We start from the raw sequence: 19,067 nt of genomic DNA, 5'->3' as shown, positions 1-19,067 counted from the left end.
GGAGGGAGCTGGAGGCTGCGGCCAAAGCCCCGACTGATGGTCCTCTCTGGCTCAGGTGCCAGTGTGGCTGCCAGGACTTCTGCGTCCCAAGCATGATGCCCTGCCATCTCGTGGCACCGCTGGGCAGAAGTCCCGGTGGTGAGGGACCCTGCTGGCCTGGCAGAAGGGGCTCGGGCAGCCCAGCTCCTGCTGGGGGAAAGAGCTGGAGCTTCTCCAGTAGACGTGCAGAGCCTGGGCATGCAGGGATGCCATACGGGGAGACTTGCCCTGCAGGGGAGACCCTGCGGATGCTCTGAGCCCCTGAACTGCCATGGGCACAGCATCGTGCCCTCGGCATCGTGGAAATGCATTGCCAATATCCCGAGGGAGGGGGCCGCCCTGTTAGAGCTGCGTCTGGAAGGAAAGGAGCCCTGCCTGAAGAAGGCTGAGGGGTCCTGCAGCTGTTGCTGGGCTCTGGAGAGGCTGCTGGGAACACCTGTGCTGGAAAGGAAACCTTGGACTTCTGTTCAGCTCAGCAGGGCTTTTTGGGTAGGATCCCAGCCACTGCCTCTACTCCTTCCCCTTGGTTCTCCTTGTAGCTGCAGACTGGTAGAGCAGGCTTTGAGCTCGGGGCACACTGTGGATGTCCCATGGAAAGGTGTCTGCGTGCTAATGGCTCTGTTTCAGCTCCAGACCCCTCCAGGGAGCAGCTACAAGGTTCTCACCTCAAGGTGGTTCCCACCTTAGCTGCTGAGTGCCTGTCGGCACTGGGCTGACATTGGGGAGGGGGAGGCTCTTTGAAGACGCTTGCACTTGCCATCTCCTTGCTTCGGCATGTGCTGAACGGTTGTGAGGTGGCCCACCCTAGCATGACGTGTCTTTCCCTTATTTTGCAGAGCGCCTTGCTATCTGGGAAGGTGTATCGGACTACATTGTACGGCAGCTGATGCTGAACCAGGTGGGTTTGCTGTCCTGGGCCTCCCCAGGAAAGCCTTCTTGTGCATGTTCTGTGAGGGGAGGGATGACCTCTCTGCTTTTCCTGGTAGTTTGGAGAGGGTGAAGAGGAGAGGGATGAACATCTCTAGGAAATTCTTCCAAAGAACCTCTCCAGGGCTTCTCCAAAGCATTCCAAGGGTGGGCAGGCCACCAAGCACCGTTGCCATGCACTCACAGGTTAGCAGCCTCTCCACCTAAGAGTTTCATACGTCTCCTCTTCTTTGCTGTTTTCAGGGAGTCCGAATTATTCGGCTTGGGACCTTGGACGTTGTTACTGAGCAACTTGGGGGTGGGAAGGCTGGTCTCCTGACTGTTCGCAGACCCGTCTTCCGCCTTGCGCAGAATATTGCAGCGGTTCACGGCCTCACCCACCGTGAGGCCTACGCTCCTGGTAAGAAGACAGGTGGAGACTGTTGCTTGCCCTGGGGACCTCTCTGGGGAGTGCACAACTGCTGTTTGTCAGTGACTGTTAGAAATTGAGAATTGCGTCACCAGGTCCTGAGAACAGCTTCCAATTTTTTAAAATAATCCAGACATCATTATGCACATTGCAACAACACTCCCTCTCTGGATGTCTTGCTTGAACAGCTGTGCACTTCTGAAGTGCTGAGGGTAGCTGGAAGGCTCTGACGGGCTGCGGTGCAATGCTTGTGTTCTCCTTCCTCCTTGAAGCCATGAGACATGGCACAGCTAAAGCTCTCCCAGGCTGGAATGCACAGAGTGTAGGAACTTGCCCCCCTTGCTGCTCTCCTTGTCCTGCCGTCATGTGTCATGTTCCTAGGAGATGGCAGGGACCCGTTCCTTCTAGCTGTGTGGGGAAGAAAATGTTGCAGTACACTTGGCACACGCGCTTGTAGAGTGCTTGGGAGTTGTCCTGGGGAGGGATGGTGTCAGCTTCCCCCATGAGCTTTTCCCGCACGTTAAAGAAGACAGCCCCGAATCAGGGTCCTGCTTGGAGAGCTCCAAGCTGCTGACACTCTGGTCTTGCCTGCTCAGGCGCTCTGTTAGTGACTGTGTGGCTCTTCTGCTGCTTCCTAGGTCACAAGCAAGCTGAGCCCCTGAAGTATGCTCGCATAGCCTCGGACATCTCTGTGCCTCGGAAAAGAGTGCAGGCCTGCATAGAGGAGACCGTGCATCTTTTCTGCCGCTGCCTGGAGAGCGGGAAGAATGTTGCCTTTGTTCTGAAGCACGTTGGCATGCTTGTCATTCAAGGAAGCAACGTGAAAATGAGGTTCTACAGAGACTTGCTGCAAAGGCTGAATGGGACGGCACAGCTGGTAGCAGCTTCTCTTAGGGTACCGTTTCCATTTCTGTGCCGCTGCTTCTAGTCCTTTGGAAATCCTAGCCAAGTGGATGGATTTTTACTGGCCTGCCACGACCTTTCTGGGCACCCGCATAGCTGTGGCCTCGAGTACCGGCAGCTCCCTGCCCCGTTCTTCTGGAACATTCTGAGACCTTGGTGGCGGAGCAGAGCCTGGGAATTTCTGTACTGGGTCCAACCAACGCTCCCTGCAGCCCAGGGTCCCGTTGTGATGTGGTCAGGGAAAAAGATCAAAGGAAAGGGCAGGCTGATTATGTATTTTCTTCCTGGAGATCTCGCCTTCCAGCAAGCTACAGTTTAGCGCCTTTTTGCGTTAGGATCATGTTTGGATTGGTGACGGGAAGCGGAGACACAAGCAGACCAAGGCCCAGCTGGCAGCAGACCCCTTTTGCCGCTGTCACTGTGTTGGTCTAGTTGTGCTGAGCAGCTCTTCCGAGGGCCCCTGGAGGCGGAGGAGCCCAAAGCAGGGCTTTTCCTGATGTGTGCATCTGCACGCTGCTAGTGGTGGCCACAGAGAACATTATTGCAGCCCATGCTCTTCCCCAGGTCTGTAGCTGAGCCCCGTCCTTCCCGTGGGCTTTCAGGTGCAGCCAGAAAGAGGACATGTGAGAGCAGTTCAAGCTGAGCCCCTTAGGACTAAGCTGGAGATGCAACTTAGCCGTAGCCCGGCCCTGGTTCCCAGCTCTGTCTCTTCCTTCCGTCCGAGTCTGAGGTGTCTCTTCAGGCCATTCTCTGGGCCAGGGGTTTTCTGCCGCCTTTGTTCCAGGGAGTCCCAGGGCAGGACCCTCAGCAGCCCCTTGAGTACACCGCAGAGGTTTGGCCCTCCCAGTTGTTACCCACTGTACAAAGGCAAAGGCTGGGCTTTTTCTCTCACCACCTCAGGGGTGCAGAGGCAGCGGCCTGAGTGTGAGGAGACCCTGGGGGGGGGCGGGTTACTGCCACCGCTGAGCCGCCCTCTGTTCTCAGCTCACGAGGCATCAACTCAAGGCATCCGGGAAAAGGCAGCAGCCAGGAAGGCTGGCTAGTGCAATGCCTTCTCCTGTGCTTGCCTCCATCGGCCTCTGCGTTGGGAAAGACCTGGTGCCTGGGCTGAGTCTCTGGATTCCTTCCCTTGCCCAAAGCCTGCCAGTGCTCTTACCCTTGCTCACTGATTTCCCGGCAGCTGCTACGGTGTCTCTGTGAGGGGCTGTTGAGAGGAAGGCAGTTCTTTGTTGCAGCATTGCTGAGAGGAAGCTGCTTCTCTGAGCAGTGGGAAGATTTGCTGCCCTTGTGAGCCCTGAGCTACTCGTCTTGGCATCCTCTCAGCTGTGTCTCTCGCCTTCCAGATGCCAGCGATTAGGGATTCAGTCCTCTCGGGCACCAGAACTGCTGCTTCTCAGACCCTTTCTGGTCGTGTCATTGTCTTTCCTGAGTGAGTACATTTGCTTCTTAGCGGCTGGCTCCCACAGGAGATGGGAGGTGGTGTGCAACGGCAGCCGAGAGGACTGAGGTTGCAAGGAGCTTTCTCACGGGAAGGAGGGGGAAGGCCTGGAAGAGCTTGATGAGGAAGCTGGTGCCCCCCGGCGGGTGGTTGTGGGTTTGTGGTTCCAGGAGGACTTCTGCACGTTTCTCAGCTTGCTACTACACTCGTCCAGGATGGGGCATAGTCTGCTTTGGAAAAAGATGGGCTTCAGAGAAGCTCCCCAGTACCACTGTGTGCCCATTATTCCCCCAAGGTGCCAGGGAAGGGTGGTGCCCTGCGTCCCGAGTGATATGTTTTTCCTGTGTCCAGGTACAAGCTGGAGAGTGTAGCTGGGAGACCAGCTGTGAGGCGCGTGGCACGTGCGAAGGCGAGGCAGGAAGAGGAGAAGAGAGAGGCTGACTGCGGTGGCAAGAAAGGTAATGGCAGAGCTGATTAGTGTCCGGGGTTTGTGCCTTGGCCGCCAGGGCTCCTGGCTGGGGCATCAGAGCCAGGGTGCCAGTGTGATGGCTCGGGCAGCCTGAGGCACTAGACGTGATGCTGCTTAGCCGTTCTGGGAAAGCTCATGAGGGAAGCAGGCCTCAGGGCAGCCCAGCCCTCCCACCTGCAGTGGATGCCTCCGAGTTACACTTTCCCCCACTTGCAAGGGGAATCCATGCCCTGGTGTGCATTGGAAGCTACTCCTGTGTTGGAGGAGGCGGTGCAGAAAGGAGTCAACCGTGAGGCCAGTCAGAGGTTGGGCCTGGAGCTGTAGGTAACGCAAGGGTTCACCTGTCTCAGGGATCCGTGTGTTTGTCTCTGAGGGGAAGAGTCACCTTGAGGAGCTGGTGAAAAGTCTGGCAAGCTGTGCCACGACTTCCTTTCATTTTCAAAGCAAGGTGTAACCTGTCTTTCTGAATTTCTCATCCTCATGCCCAGAACAATGCCTTTGCCTTGACGGTGTCAAGAGGGGACCTGTCGGCATAGGAGAACAGTAGAGAGATCCAAGACTGTGTTCCCCTTGAGTGAGCTTCCTGCCCCCAGAGAGACTCTCTGAGGTCAGCAGCACATGCCCACAAGCCCCCTTTTCCAGCATGTGACTGGGCTAGAGCATGAGAAAAGCAGTAGCAGAAGAAATGATGCTGCACAGTAAAAACGGCAAGTTGGACAGGAGCCAGCGTCTGGACGGGCCTAGGAGTGCCCGGGAAACAAGGCTGGAGGCATGGGAGTTTTACCACAGGCTTGAGGAGATTTGCATATCCTTCCTGTTCCAGAAGTCTCCACAACACTGTCCCAAAGTGTCTTCTTGTCTCCTGCTTTCAGGAAATCTTCCTGGCAAGCACCTCGTCTTGCAAGAGCAGCCTCCTCAACGCAGAGCAACTGCGGTCACTCTGGAGAAGGGAAGGGGAGACGGGGGCAAGGGCAAAGCTGCTCCTGGCAGGTGAGACAGTTGTGGAAGTGGATGAGGGTGAGCCTGTACTCTTGGGGTTGTTTGAGGGAGACCTTTCCTTTGGACACCGTGTTTCTAGCAGCTCTGAATGCCTTTGAGCATGTGTCATCCTGACTGCTGATGCCTTGGTGGCTGGCCAGCAGCCAGGGAGTTCTTGGGAGACCCCCATGTTTGCTTCCTGTTTCTCCGGCCTCTGCCTTCAGGTTACAAGGTTTTTGGAGACTCGGTGCACACGTAGCCTGTGGGAGATGAGTGCCCTTTTCTGAGAGCCTTCATGTTTAAGTACCCAGCATCCCTTTCTGCTGGGGACAAGAGTACTGGGGGCCTATAGGCATTGTCTGAGGATGGGGGCAAGACTGAATGCTCTTGCAATGCCTTTCAAAGAGAGGAGACATTTGTACGAGCTTGGTCCCATTCTCTGGGCTGTTGCCAAGGGGCAACGAGTCCCAAGTCAGAATGGCTTAAACATGCGGGAGCTCTTTCTTGGAAGGGGAAGCATGTTGCTTTGCATGGCAGAGTGAAATTGCAGTCATCCTGGCACCCAGGATACAGAGCAGAGAGTCTTGTCCAGATTTCAGTTTGACATGGTGAGGCTGAAGCCTTCTCCTTCCTCTGAAAAGTTGTCTTGTGGCTGGCCCAAGAGAGTGGCAGGGACAGGTAAAAGGCAGGCACGCTTTGCTGCCTGTGTAACTTGCTCCCTCTTGGGCCCTGGCTCCCCATGATACTACATTTGACGTGCCCAAACACAGAGTATTTTGGACCAGGGAGCAGTGCTAAATGGAAGTGCCAGGCAAGGCGGTGGGGTCGGGGGGAGTGGTGTCTCTCAGAGCCTGTGCCTGCAGAAGAGCTGGCCCCACTGCTTGCTGTGTCAAGAGGGAGCCTGGATCTGGGCATCGTGAGGATTTTTGTGGGCATGCTTTGTTGGTTTAATGCTGGGGGCATTTCAGCCTGGGGGTCTCTGTGCCTCTGTGGAAATGAACACGTGCATTTGAACCCAGGTGCTTGCCCTGCAGAAGTGCCATGTGCTGCAGAAGCAAGAGCCCAGCTGGTGAGCTTGGGGTGGAGACCAAACTGCCCCTGTGCTCACACCGCCTCCCGCTGCTGTGCGTTTGCAGTGTGCTCGCAGCCGCGCAAGGGAGCTCCTTGAGCAAGGTGGAGAAAGGCAGGAGGAAGGCAAGTGCGGAAGGCAGAGGCGCAGAATCGTCAGCAAAGCCAAAGCCGAAGCGAGAAAGGGCATCACTGAAGGCCACGAGAGAAATGGAAGAGGCTGAGAGGACCCAGGTACAGGAAGCGTTTTTAAACCTTGAGACAGGAAAAGCCTTTCTTCTACTCTGGGGGATCTGAGGCTCGAAGGTGCTTCGGGGACCTGTCCCAGGTGCCTTGAAAGGCATCTAGAGGAGGCCAAGAACCATCCGGAATGGGCTCTGTGGTCCAAGAGAAGTGCTAGTGTTAGTAAAGGGCCGTTGCGTGTCTGTTGGGTGTTAGGGAAGCAGGAAGTGAGGCCATGTGCAGTCCCGGTAAGGGTTAAACGTGAGGTCCGCCTGGCTCTTTAGGGTCATTCTGTGTGCTGTGCTGAAGCCCACAGCAGGGCTGCAGCCTTAGCTCCCACTCAGCCCACAGCAATTCCTTCCCGTCCTTTGCTCTGCTATATGCGAGCTCTGTGCCTGAGTGAGAGGGTCTGTCTGGCAGTGGTGGTAGGCCTTGGTGAGGCTGGGACATGTCCTAAGGGCAACTGCAGCATCCCTGCCTGAGCAGGGGTTTCCGCTGCCTTGGGTGCCTGAGGCAGCAGCAGTCTTGGGGGCTGCTGAGGACCCAGCTCCTGCAGTCGCTGGCTGCTGTCGTGCAGGATGTTCAGTGTGTCCGAGTGAGGGGAGACCTGTCATGCAAATGCTGCTCTGATGCCAATGCAGATTCGGCGGATGTCACAGACGCTGACAAACCTGCGGCCTGACCTCCGCCTGCCGATGACCAGCCAGGATGAGAGGGCCGAGGATCCCCCTCGAGCGAGAAAGCCGAGCATTGAGGATGTGTACATCTACCACCTGGGGCCAGAGGAGGAGGAAACAGTGTTTGTTTACTTCTCCCACGTAGACAAGAAGAAAGAGCAGCAGTCCTCAGAAGAGACAGTCTGCGGAGTGAGTGTGTGTGATTGTGAGGGTGAGAGCGGAGCTCGGGAGGGCTTGTGAGGATTGTGTGCTCTGAGCTGCTGAGCCTGGCAGCAGGCCTTGCTTCTGGAGTTCTTTTCTGGCAATGGCCATTCTCTCTGCTTGTTGTTGATGTGAGGAGCGAGGCCCCGGTGGGGTAGTGGGGTCCGGTGGGGAGCAGCAAGAATGCACTGGTGACACATGAGTTTCTCCCGGAGAGCACCTTGAGCTCCAGCGTTTCTGGATTGTCGCGCTGCTGCAAAGTGCTCCTGTGGGGAGTCGCTGGTGGGTGTTGTGGTGTGGGCAGCAGCAGTGCACAGTCGGAAGGTTGTCTGAGAATCTGTGTGCATGTGCAGGATTCGTCCACTTGCTGGATGATGGAGGAGTGGGAGATATATAAAGGAGAGTCATCTGCAAGCTACAAGGCCAGCGGCACCTGCCTGAAAAGGTACGTGTGGCCCAGGTGCAGCAAGGCCTGTGGCATTTGGATAGCGGTGCCCGCCTGCGGGGTGAGAAAGACACATTGCTGGGTGGTGGAGCTGTACTGGCCCAGGAGGCTCTGCTTTTGCTGGGCATGGGAACGACTCGGGTAGACCCTGTGGGCAAGCACCTCTCAGCATCCTCCAGCAAGTAGGAAAAACTTCTCTGGAGCTGTGGACTGTAAGTCCAGTTGGGAGTGTATGTGCACAGGGCCTTTGGGAGAGAGGAGGGCTCCATGCCGAGTGTAAGAGAGAGTGTGTGCCCGCTCTCGCAGGATGCTTTCCAAGCCAAGTGTGCGTGTGCTTCGAGCAGCAGCGAGCAGCCTAGTGCAGGAGGCAGAGAAGAGTCAGGTGGAAGAGGTGGGAGGAAGGAATGCTGCTGCGGAAGCGGAGTGCCTCAGGTGCGTATCTCCCCAAACGAGCGTGGCTTCCCTTTGTGCAGTGCCCTTGCTTGCCCGCCCGGCAGCACGGGGGAAGGAGGGTCTTTTGCGGAGAGGTGTGAGGGGACAGCGAGCAGCAGGCTTGCAAGTCTGTGTGCCTGGATGAGGTGGCCCTTCCACCAAAGGCTGAGTTGTTGGTGCCTCAGAGGAGGATTTCCACGTGGGCCAGGAGTGCTGGAGGAATGCCGAGTCAAAGGGACAGAGCAGTGGGCATTGCCAGTGTTTCAGGTTTCCTGAGTTCCCTAGAAACTTCTTCTTTGGACTACAGGCTGTTTTTATGCCTGGCACGCAAGAGTGCAGGGATGGGTAAATGGTAGGCATGCTTTTGTCCCTTGAGCACTTGCTGCATTCTTGCCCGAGAGTCGCCAGTGCAAAAGCATTCTCCATGCCTAAACCCGGAGGGTTAGGAGCATGGAGCTGTGGTGAATGCAACTGCCAGGGTGGGGGTGTGGGTTAATGGTGTCTTCCGCGGCCTGTGCTTGCAGAAGAGCTGGCTTCTGTCTGTGCTGCCTCAGGAGGGAGCCTGTATTTGGGCATCTGGAGCTTTCCTCTGGGCATGTCGTGTAGGCTTGCCGTTTCAGCTGGGGCGATGTCTGTCTCTGTGGGAGTGAATGCCTTTAGTTGAAGCCACGTGATTGTCGTGCAGAAGTGCCTTGTGCTGCAGAAGCAGGTGCCCAGCTTGTGAGCGTGGTCTGGAGAGCAAAGTCCCGCTCTGCTCACACCAGACCCCCGTGCTGTGTATTTTCAGTGTGCTCCCAGCCATCCGCGGGAGCTCCTCAAAGAAGCTGGAGAAAGGCAGGAGGAAGCCAAGTGCGGAAGGCAGGCTGCCAGCTGTGAGCCCTCCTAATAAAAGCCAAGAGAGGGCAGGGCAGGTACGTGATAGTGATTGAGGTGGTTCTTGTGCCACAGGGGCGTGTGGCAAAGCGCGGTTCTGCGGGCAGTGGGTAGAAAAGCCCTCTTCCTCAGAGTTCTTTCGAGCCCGCCGTGACCTTTCCAGGGGCTTGCTTGAAAAAGCGCAGGCTGAGCTGTCTTTTCTCTCTGCCTTTGCCGCTACTGCCTTCTCAGGAATCCCATTTGAAGCCCCTCTTTGGCCCTGCTCTGAGTGGAAAGGTACGTGCTGGGCCTTTCAGGAGAATGAAAGGAGAAACCTTCTGTTTCTCTCAGTGATCCCTTAGCTCCTTGGTCAGAAGAGAGCAGGCATTTTCTGTCTGGCCAGTACTAGCTTTTGTGCCTGAGACCGCTGAGAGGAGTGCTGAAGAGAAGATGCCGAAGAGGGGGTGAGAAATTACCTTTGGGCCCTGGAAAGAAGCAGATGCCAAGAATGCTGCTTGCCGTGTCTTTTCTGTGGCCCTCCAGCCCACAGGCTTCCCGTCTGTTCTGCCGGAGCAAAGAGGTCTCTGGGCATGCTGGTCTGAGGCGGAGGAGAAGAAAGAAAGGGCAGCTCCGAAAGCAAAGGCAGAAGCGGAAGAGTCGGAGAGGACCCAGGTACAGGAAGCCTTTCTAAACGTTCAGCCAGGAAAGGCCTTTGCCGTACTGCAGGGGACCTGCGCCTTGAAGGTTCCCCAGGGATGCAGGGTTGGAGGTGCCTTGTTGCTGCCGAGGAGCGGGGCAGGGGCATCGTGACTTTGCTAAAATCTGAAGCCCCCGGGAGCTGCACCTTTCCCTTTCCCGTGGGTTTTGCTGAAAAGACAAGCAAGGCAAGTGAAGAGAAGGGAGCTCGTTTGAGGAATGTTGGAAGAGGAGCCCAGTATTTCCCCTGGAGGTCTTTTCCTGAAGAAAAGAGGCCTAAGAGGCAAAGGAGCACGAGGAATGGAGTGTGTGGTCCGAGAGAAGCGCCAGTGTTAGTAAAGGGCCGTTGGCGGTCTGTTGGGTGTTGGGGAAGCAGGAAGCTGAGCCCTGAGTGCTGAGGACTGCTGCTGCTGGTAAGGGCAGGGCTCACAGGGGGTGTTTAGGGTCATTCAGTGTGCTGTGCTGAAGCCCACAGCAGGGCTGCAGGCATAGCTGCTGTTGAGCCCACAGCAATTCCTTCCCCTCCTTTGCTCTGCTCTGTGCGAGCTCTGTGCCTGAGCAAGAGGGTTTGCCTGGCAGCGCTGGTGAGCCTTGGTGAGGCTGGGACATGCGCTGAGGGCTGCGTGGAGGCGGCTGTGGCCTTTCTCCAGTTACAACTGCAGTGTCCCTGACCGGGCAGGGGTTTCCGCTGCCTTGGGTGCCTGAGGCAGCAGCAGTCTTGGGGGCTGCTGAGGACCCTGCTCCTGCAGGCACCGGCTGCTCTCGTGCAGGATGTTCAGCGTGTCCGAGTGAGGGGAGACCTGTCATGCAAATGCTGCTCTGATGCCAATGCAGGTTCGGCGGATGTCACAGACGCTGACAAACCTGCAGCCTGACCTCTGCCTACCCTCGACCAGCCAGGATGAGAGGGCTGATGATCTTCCTCGAGCGAGAAAGCCAAGTGTGAAGGATGTGTACATCTACCACCTGGGGCCAGAGGAGGAGGAAACAGTGTTTGTTTACTTCTCCCACATAGACAAGCAGGAGAAGGAAGAGCAGCAGTCCTCAGAAGAGACGGTCTGCGGAGTGAGTGTATGTGATTGTGAGGGTGAAACTGGAGCTCAGGAGGGCGTATGAGGCTTGTGTGCTCTGGGCTGCTGAGCCTGGCAGCAGGATTTCCTTTTGGAGTTCTGCTCTGGCAATGCAAATGCCTTTCGCTCATTCTTGATGTGAGGAAAGAGATCCTAGGGAACAGCAGAGGCCACTGGGGAGCTGCAGCATTTCCCTGGTAATGGACACATCAGTTTCTGCTGGAGGGGATGGGGGGAGGTTGCTTGCGCCGTATTGAGGTTGCTTTCTGCGTTGCAAAGAGCCCCTATGAGAAGTTGTCTGTGGGCTCTATTTGCCTACAGGGCTTAAAGGCTGAATACTGCAACTACTAGCTTAAGATTGCTGAGTGTCTGGTGCAAGTCAAGCAGCAGAAGAAATAGTGTGCTGCAGGAAGAATCAGCGCGGCTGGACCCCCATCACCAGTCTTTCTCTGGGATGAATGCAGTGCAGGTGTCCTGCTGTGCAAGTCGCTATTCCCTTTGGTCCTTTATGTTGTCAGGAGGGATCAGAGCTTGCGGGAGAAGTGCCACTGGGAAAGCGGAGTGTCACTGGCTGCTGTGTTGGTGCTTGTAGAGAGGCTCTGAGTGTGCTTGGAAGGGAGATTAAAAGCTTCCTTGACCTGTCTTGCAGGTTCAGCAGAGAAGTGAAAGGCAGGCAAGGGTTCGGTCAGGCTCCTGCCTCCCTGCAGCTGCGGAAGAGGAGCTCGGAGGGCAGCTTTGTGAAAAAAGAGCATGCTTTCAGGATGTCGTCAAGTACACCTTGTCATCAGATGAGGAAGAGATTGTGTATGTTTTCTTCTCCCGCATAGAGGAGGAGAAGAAGAGAAGAGCAGCTGAGAGGCGGGAGACACAGGAGAGGGAGTAAGTGTGTGCCAGCTCCAGGAGAAGCCTGGCAGTGTTGAGGGGCAGTGAGGGGCACCCCCAGAGGTGCCAGAATGCCAGGGCCAGGGCCACTGGTTTGAGTCAGGCCTTGATACTACACACCACTCCGCAGCCTCGGTGCATTCAGCCTCAGTCTTGGCCGCACCAGACTCAATCTCAGGCTGACCAAGAGCTGACCAAGGGCCTGGGGTAGAGCCAGGGCACTGGAGCACATCATAGTGAGTGTGGAAATGCTCTTCAGAAGCACATCCAGACACGCACGGCTGGAAATACTCTTGCTGTATTGCTCTCTCTTTCTCTGTGTGCATCACCCTTAGCATCTTCCTTTCTTGTTCTTTAGCTGTGAGGAGGAGAGTCACCTCCCCAGCCAGCAGGAGAGGCCCCAGTGACTGCCAGCCATCCCGGAACACACGGAGAACTTTGTTCCTGTGGATTAAAGCACCTCTCCAAATGGCTGTGACTGTTTCCTTGGCCTGTGAATGTCAGCGGGTCCAAGAAAGGAAAGATCAGGAGCATGGGCTTGAGTGTCCGTGCCTGCTCGCAGGGCAGCTCTCTCCTGAGGTCATGCAGTAACTGTTTGTCTGCAGCTGTGCCCATGATGTGTCAGGGACCTCCTGCTCTCTGTGGGTGCCAGTCGGAGGAGTGGAGTCAGCCCTTTCATGACAGCACATCGCCTGCTGCAAGGGCATGCTGCCTTGTCAGGGAGGTGGGAAGAGCTCGTTTGGCCCTCGTGAGGCGGCAAGAGTTGAGCCAGGGCCTCTGTTTCCTGGGGCCAGTGCTGGTCGCCAGAGGGGAACCCACTCAAGTATGGTGTGCCTGTTTGTTGCACTGAGGGCTTGGTTTTGGGGGTGTGAAGGGAATCCTGGGGATAGCAAGGGCTGGCATTGGAAGCTCACAACCGTGAGGGTGTGGCCAGGGTAGTCCCTGGCTGCCTTGGCTGTAGCGACCATGAATCAGTGGAGTTGCAGACTCTGAGGGGAGTGTGGAAAGAGAGTAGCAGAGTCCAGAGTGGGCACCTTATGTGAGGAAACTTCCCCCTTGTCGGGGAACTGGTAGGGGGATGTCATGGAAGCAGGTCTGCAGGGCAAAGGATCAGGGGAAAACTGGCAGGTATGTGAGGACAGCACCTACTAAGCACAGGGACAACCCTGCTTGATATGCAGGCAAATGAGCAGCGGTAGGACGAGACTGGCTTGGCTGAGCCAGCACCTCCTGGTGGAAGTGCAGTGGAAAAAAAAGGGAGCACAGAGGAGGTGGAAGCAGGGAGAGGCTACAAGGGAGGTACTAGAGCGAGAAGTCCTGGCTGTGCGGGGATGGTGTCAAGAAGGCCAGAGTGCGGCTGGAGCTGAGCCTTGCAAGGGACGTCAAGGAGAACAGGAGCTTCCTGAGCCAAAGGAGTAGGCTGAGAAAGATAGAGGTACCTTGCTGCATGGGGTGGTTGACTTAAGGAGAGGAAAGCACATGCGGCCGAGCTACTCTGTGCCGCCTTAGCCTCAGCCTTCACCAAAAGGTCTCAGGGCCCCTGTGCTTGTGGAAGGTGTTGAAGGAGGAGGAGAGCAAGCAGTAGTGGCAGAGGATGGAGTCAGGGATCTTTGATCCGGCTGGGCAGGCTCTCCGACGCCCTGGAGGACCTCCCAGCAGCTGTCCTCTGGCCTGCCTGCTGCTGGCTTATCAGCTGGCAGAGTCAAGAGGCACCTGCCAGGGAAGGCAGCGGCCATGTGCTCTTTTCCTCCTGCTCACCCACCAGACTGGCCTGGCCAGCCCAGCTGCAGCACCTTGCAGCCCCCGCAGGCCCTCTCTGCACAGAGGCAGAAGCCCTGCTCCTGCAAACCCACCAGCTGCTTTGCTCCTCTTGGCTGCTCTTGCTGCTGCTGAGCCCTGCTCTGCCATCAGGAGCTCAGCTACCACTGTCACCCAGGACATCCTGCTCGGTCACCAGTCTCAGCCTCTCTCCAGCTCACAAGTCAGGCCGAGGATCGAGCACACACTGGACTGTGAGTGCTGTCCTCTCCCTCCATGTTGTGCTCAGGGTGAATGAAGGACTCACCCTGCCATGGGCGGCTCTGGCAGAGCTGTCTGCACCTCAGGCACATGTCACAACAGCGCCCACGTCCCCACACAGGTGCTGGAGCAGGGACTCAGACGGCCTCTGAACCCTTGCACTGTACCCCTTTCTTCTCCCTCTTCAGGAATTCAGAGAAGGACACACACAACTACCCAGCACAGCTACACGCCCTTCCCTCTTCTGTCCTTCCCATCAGGGATGGGCATGGCACAACCATCTCAGCTCAGGTTCTCCGCGACACGTGTGCAACCTCCATAGTGCTCTTCAGCTTCTCTGGCCATCCCGCATGGTCCAGAAAGGATGTCCCACAGCAGCACGCATGTCCCAGCCACCAGCAGCTCTGCTGCCCCAGAGTCTGCTCTCCAGGGATGGACCTGCAGAGAATTTGCCTTTTGTAGTGACTGAGCTCAAGTGAGAGGAGGGAGCAGAGGAAGTGGCCAGCCATCCAAGCAAGGTTTGAGCCCATGTGCACAGTGCAGAAGGGGTGAGCAGGGCATCGCTGTAACCCTTTGGCCCCCTCTTTGCCCTGCTCTTCAGGTCAGTTGGTATTCTTCAACTTTGTGTGCAACAAATCCAGCTAGAGCACGTGCTCCTGGACTTTTGGCTCTGTTTTTGCACGCCAGGGCTGTGCAACAGTGAGAAGTCTGAACAACGCGTCCTGTGTTCTTGAAGGCAGTGCTGAGTTGCAGAGCCCCACACTCTCCCGTCGGGTGTGAGGAGGGGGAATGTTCCCTTTTCCCTCTGGGTTTCCCAGGTCAGTTCCTGGGGTCAGAAAAGAGCACTCCCTGGGAGAGTCCCAGCACATCAAGGGGCTGGTGCAGGTACGTCCATGAGATGCTTTGGGAAAGCTTGTGGCATTCTCTTGTGGCTCCTCATGGTTCCCTTTCTTCTCTCCTTTGGAGGGGGACACAGGGCAGAAGGCACAGCAGTCACTAAACCTGGATTTACTCTGTTTTAGCTGTAGTCAAGTGTGTGCCTTGTGCTCCGTGGTGATCCTAGCACTGCTGATCTCCTCCCCATTCCCTTCCTGGGTAACACTCTTCAGCAAGACCCAGCTCTGCACGCACGCACGCGTACATACACACACACACACACACACACACAAACTCAGGTGTGCCTGGGAAGGTCAATGATACGAGCCGTGCCAGCAACAACCCCTCTGTTCACAGCAGCCCAGGTTCAGGAGACAGCCCCCTCCCCGAGCAACTCAGCAGCCTGAAGCAGAGGCACAGGATTAGCGCAGCTTCCTCTGCACTGGTTCAAGGGGACCATGAGCAAAACCCAGGCTGCCGGGCAGCACAACTCCCCAGGCACCCCACCAAGAGGGCACCGTTTCTAGGTGGGCTCCAATCAGCCAGCTTCTGGTTAGCAGCTGAACACGCTGCACCACAAAAAGCCCTACTAGGGGCCCTGCCGGGGCAGCTCTGGCATCAGGACAGTCGGGAATGGGACCAGTGCTGCAGGAATGGGAACGTCCCTGATCCCAGGCCTGGTGCCAGCCTCAGGGGAGGGCACGCTGCCCTTCAGCAGCTGCTGGGTGCTGGTGGGCAGAGCAGTGCAGGCGGAGGCCTGCTGCCCACCTCAGGGCTGTGGACAGCTCCCTGGCCAGGATCAGAGCCACCTGCTCCCGTGGCCCCTCTGCCGTGCACCCAGGCGGCACTTGGAGCTGTGGGCACATCACCCTGGAGAGGACATTTCCCTCAGCCCACTGCCTCCTGCTGCTGCTGCTGGCGACAGGTGTGACACACACAGCAGTGCTGCACGGGCTGGCAGAGGGGACTCAGGGAAGGGGTTTGTCCCTCTCCATCAACCCTCCCTGGGAGGGCCAGAGCATGCGAGCAGCAACCGCTACAAGACTCTCCTCCTGCCCCCTTCAGCTGCAGAGACAGTGAAGGGGCAGCACTCCATGGGGCAGCCCTGGCCCAGGAGCAGCGCCAGCTAAGAGGCAAGCCCAGCTTCCCCCATGGCAGCCCGCAGCCCAGCACGAGGCTCTGAACGCTGCTTTCTGCTGAAGCTCTCAGAGCACCAGCAGACAACAGGCCTGTGCTCGTCAGGGCCATGTCGTGGGAGGAGAGTGCCCCACACACCATGCCCCCTCCCGCAACAGTGACTCAGATCACCTCTGTGACTGCGGCCTGAGAGGCCATCAGCAGGCAAGCAGGCGGGTGGGCACTGTGAGCTCAGCGGGGGCAGCACAAAACCCCCAGCAGAAAGGAGAGCTCCTGAAGAGGGCGGAGGCAGAGGCAGGGAAAGGTGGCATGGCTGGCAGCTGCTTTGGGAGGTCACTTCTCTTGCAGCAACCTTTTGGGGTTGCAGGCAGGCAGGCACTGTAAGGTCATGAAGCGGGTGAGAAAACCTTCCCCATGGAGAGGAGAGCTCTGAGGGGAGGGGAGAGGCACAGGAAGGTAGTGGGGGATGACCCCAGAATGATGACCATGTCACTTCTTTTGCACAGTGGCAAGATCTGAGGATTTGAAATTATAACTCTGATACGGGAATGACAGTCACATTTATCATATACATAAAAATATAGAATATATATTATACTACATACCCCCAATATCTAAAATAACCTCCTCTCTATATACTATATTATACTACATGGCTCCGATCTCTAAGATAAGCAATTCTTGGAGGTGACAACATTCATCTGGAGAACACTCAACACCTGCCACTCTGCAGGCAGCATGGCTTTGTCCATTCTCCTCCTACATGCATGCAAAGCAGGACATCTCAGCAAAAACACTTTCACTTCAGTAATAAGAGCTTGCAAGCCCCTGAGGAAAAGCTGCACCTGAAAACAACTACTGGTCTAACAGGGCAAAGAGTAAAACACATTCCTCCCCAAGAGACACAAGCAGCAGACACATCACCCTTCCTGGGAAAGCTGCATGCATGACTACCTCTCTGAAGTGCTTGTACACCAAGGCATGCAGCATGGGGAATAAACAGGAAGAACCGGAGATGTGTGTGTGGTCGCAGGGCCATGATCTCGTTGCAATTTCAGAGGTACGGTGTGATAGCTCGCCTGACTGGAATGCTGTCATGGATGGCTATGTGCTTTTTAGGAAAGACAAGCCAGGAAGGCGAGGTAGTGGGGAGTTGCCCTTCATGTGAGAGAGCAACTGGAATGCATCGAGCTCTGCCTAGGGGTGGTGGAGGAGGAGGCAGTCGAGAGCTTATGGGTGAAGAACAAAGGGCAGGCTAGCATGGGGGACACTGCCGTGGGTGTCTACTGCAGGCCACCTGACCAGGAAGAGGAAGTCAGTGAGGCCTTCTACAGACAGCTGGAAGGAGCCTCACGATCACAGGCCCGGGTTCTCATGGGAGACTTCAACCAATAAGCACGATTGCAACCCTGGAGTTCAGGAGGGCAGACTTTGGGCTCTTCAGAGACCTACTTGGAGGAATCTCATGGGTTAAGGGCATAGAAGGAAGGAGGGTCCAGGAGAGCTGGCTAGTATTCAAGCATCACTTCCTCCAAGCTCAAGAGCAGTGCACCCCAAGGAGAAAGAAGTCCAGCAAAGGGGGCAGGAGACCTGCAGGGGTGAGCAAGGAGCTCCTGGCAAAACTCAAACAGAAGCAGAAAGTACAGAGAATGTGGAAGAGGGGACAGGCTACTTGGGAGACTTATAGGACTGCTGTCAGAGTGTGTAGAGATGTAGCAAGGAAGGCGAAGGCCCATTTGGAGTTGAGTGTGGCAAGGGATGTTAAGGACAACAGGGCGGGCTTCTTCAAATACATCAGTAGCAAGAGGAGGGCTAGTGAAAATGCGGGCCCACTACCAAATGGGGCGGGGGCCTGTTGTAGTTAGATTCCCGGGGCCAAACATCCGGTTTGGCCAGCCAGCACAAACTCACACACAAACACTGTTCAGTAGCAAGCAGTTTATTAGTAGATACTTACAAACAGACCGACCCGATGGTAATCTCAAGAAGGAGATTCTGGAAGCCACAGAATCTATATGTATCCAACTGCTGTTCTTTCCCACGGATTTCCAAGACCTTGTTAGTTACTTATTTGTATGCCGCTTAACACAGCGGTATTGTTCTAGGCACTAAAAAGTTACAACACTAGACCATTCTCACCAAGTATCAGGTATTACAGATACAAAAGTTACAATACGGACCATTCCCATTAAGTATCAGGTAGTACGGATACAGGGCCCTGGTGACAAAGGCTACAGAGAAGGCAGAATTACCGAATGCCTTCTTTGCTAAAGTCTTCACTGCTAACGGCAGCCCTCAAGAGTCCCGGAGCCTGGAAGCAAAGGGAGAAAGTCTGGAGAAAGGAAGACTTTCCTTTGGTTGAGGAGGAGAGGATTAGAGATCTGGGCAAGCCTGACATTCACAAATGCATGGGCCCAACTAGCCTAACTAGAACAGGCTCTTGACACTGTCTCCCCTGACATCCTCCTAGAGAAGCTCAAGAAGCGTGGGTTAGATGAGTGGACAGTGAGGTGCATTGAGAACTGGCTGAAAGGCAGAACTCAGAGGGTCGTCATCAGTGCTGCGGAGCTGGAGGCCTGTGGCTATTGGAGTTTGCCAGGGCTCAGTACTGGGTCCCATCCTGATCAACTTCTTCATCAATGACCTGGACGAAGGGACAGAGTGGCTCCTCAGTAAGTTTGCAGATGATACCAAGCTGGGAGGAGTGGCTGCTACAGCTGAGGGCTGTGCTGCCATTCAGAGAGAGCTGGCCACGCTGGAGGGCTGGGCGGCGAGGAACCTCCTGAGGTTCAACAAGGGCAAGTGCAGAGTCCTGCACCTAGGGAATAATAACCCTCGGTACCAGTACAAGCTAGGGGCTGACCTTCTGGAGAGCAGCTCTGCAGAGAAGGACCTGGGAGTGCTGGTGGATGACAAATTGACCATGAGCCAGAAATGTGCCCTTGTGGCCAAGAAGGCCAATGGTATTCTGGGGTGTATTGGGAAGAGTGTTGCCAGCAAGTCGAGGGAGGTGATGCTGCCCCTCTCCTCAGCCCTGGGGAGGCCTCATCTCAAGTACTGTGTCCAGTTCTGCGTTCCCCAGTAGAAGAGAGACATGGAGCTGCTGGAGAGAGTCCAGCGTAGGGCTACAAAGGTGATCAGAGGGCTGGAGCGTCTGCCCTCTGAGGAACGTCTGCGAGAGCTGGGCCTCTTCAGCCTGGGGAAGAGAAGGCTGAGGGGGGATCTTATCAATGTGTATACTTATACATCCTCCCTTATACATCCTGGGGAGGGTGTCAAGGGGATGAGGCTAAACTCTTTTCAGCTGTCTCATGCGAAAGGACAAGA

The sequence above is a fragment of the Rhea pennata genome, chromosome 29, assembly GCF_028389875.1.
Source record: "Rhea pennata isolate bPtePen1 chromosome 29, bPtePen1.pri, whole genome shotgun sequence".
NCBI classification, from domain to species: domain Eukaryota; kingdom Metazoa; phylum Chordata; class Aves; order Rheiformes; family Rheidae; genus Rhea; species Rhea pennata.
Note: the sequence above shows the minus strand (reverse complement) of the source record.